The 2,016-nt window shown below is 34.9% G+C and overlaps 1 protein-coding gene across 1 annotated transcript in view; it reads right to left on the bottom strand.

The window, feature by feature from the left end:
• CCDC91 (coiled-coil domain containing 91) overlaps positions 1-2,016 on the bottom strand; it is a 327,053-nt gene that overhangs the window by 276,880 nt on the left and 48,157 nt on the right. The gene's annotated exons all lie outside the window — the stretch shown is intronic.

The raw sequence follows: 2,016 nt of genomic DNA, 5'->3' as shown, positions 1-2,016 counted from the left end.
TGATCTCACTCATTTGTGGAATATAGTGAACAACATAAACTGATGAAAAAAAATAGATCCAGAGACAGAGAAGCATCCAACTGACTGTCAAACCTCAGAGGGAAGGCAGGGGGAGAGGAGGGTGTTAGAGAGCAACCAAAGGACTTGTAAGCATGCATATAAGCATTACCAATGGACATAGTCACTAGGTGGGTGAAGGCATGTGCTGGGGGGTGGCCGGAGAGAGGTCAATGGAGGAAAAAAAATAATATTGTAATAGCTATGTACGGGCCAGGGGGGTACTTGAAATATTAGGGGAACTACTCTGTAAAGTATATGATTATCTAACCACTATGTTGTGCACCTGAAACTAATACAGAATAATACTGAATGTGAACTATAATGGGGGAAAAACGATGGAAAATTGTATGTTATATGTTTTTCATCATCATCATCATCATCATAAAAGAAATTAAAATATCTACATAAAAAAAGGGGGTTGTGGTGCCTATCAAAGTTTTGAGCTTTGGGGAGTGCTTAATAAATGCTTGAGTGGATATATTTGCCACTTTAATAAAGGAGTCAGATCATTAAAAGTAAAAAAATATATATATAACTGCAGAAATAAAAAATTGCAGGGTGAAAAATAAAGCTGAGGAAACTTCATTTTAAAAGAAGTATAAAAGAAAAACATAGAAAATCAGAGGAAAAGCCTAACAAATGTACAAGATCCAGTCCAGAATATGCAATGTCTAATTATTAAGAATTCTAGAAAGACAGAACAGAGAAAACAAATGGGAAGAAATCATCAACACAATAATTCAAAGAAAATTTTCTAACACCAAGGGATATGATTTTCAGATGTAATAGTTCCACAAGTATCCAAGAAAACAGAAGAAAAAAACACATTAAGGCACACTAGGGACAAAAGAAACATCCTACAAACTTCCAGGAAGATAAAATAAGTTTCATTTAAAGGATAAAATATATATGGCATTAGATTTCACAACAACATCACTGGAAGGTGAAATGCAATGGAGAAATGCTTTTAAAATTGTGAGGGGAAATTATTTACAGCACAGAATTAGATAATCAGCCAAACCCACAAATAATTCAGTGAAAAATAAAACCATAATCGTATCTACAAAGTCTCAAAAAATTATTTCCCAAATATACTTTCTTAAAAAGCTGTGGAGTAACCCAAAGGAATAAGACAAGAAGACATGGGATTAGGAAACAAGAGATCCAATTGAAGTAGGGGATAAAAGGGGGACGGGGGGAGGATTCTTCCAAAATAATGGTGAAGTGAGCTCCCGAGATAAAATCTATGTAACAAGAATAGTGAGCAACCAGTCTGCATTGAAACATATCAGGAAGCTCCTGGGGGATATATTCAAGCAAATGAAATTGATAGACTTTCTCATGTGTTTTACCATCATGAGAGTAATTTTAAATAATGTAGGCTTGAATTCGTGATTACAAAATTAACCAAATGAAAACAGAGAGAAAATACTATGATAGACAGAAAAAGTAAACATTACATATTATATTTCTCAGCTGTGAATAGTATTTAAATAGCCATATTATTATGTAAACAATAAATAATTGTACCAAAATTATAACCATTTGGGGAAGGTAAGAAAACAATGAAGTATGTAGTATGAGATACAGGGGGTGGTGAAAGACAGCTATGGTCTGATCTTCCACATTCGCAAGCTGAGGTATGAAACAGAAACATCAATAAGTAGCATAATCGCACTCATTTGTGGAATATAATGAACAACATAAACTGATGAACAAAAACAGATCCAGAGACAGAAAAGTATCAATCAGATCTTCAAACCTCAGTGGGAAGGTATGAGAGGGTGTGGATAAGGGGGAGAGTTCAACCAAAGGACTTATATGCAAGCATATAGGCCTAACCATTGGAAACAGACAACAGGGGGGTGAGGGCATGAGTGGGGGCGGATAGGGAGTAACATGGGGATAAGGACACATATGTAATAACTTAGTTAATAAAAAAATGAAAAAAATCTG

This window comes from Myotis brandtii, unplaced genomic scaffold (genome assembly GCF_000412655.1).
Source record: "Myotis brandtii unplaced genomic scaffold, ASM41265v1 scaffold358, whole genome shotgun sequence".
NCBI classification, from domain to species: Eukaryota; Metazoa; Chordata; class Mammalia; order Chiroptera; family Vespertilionidae; genus Myotis; species Myotis brandtii.
Note: the sequence above shows the minus strand (reverse complement) of the source record. Positions and strands in the feature narration are given on the sequence as shown.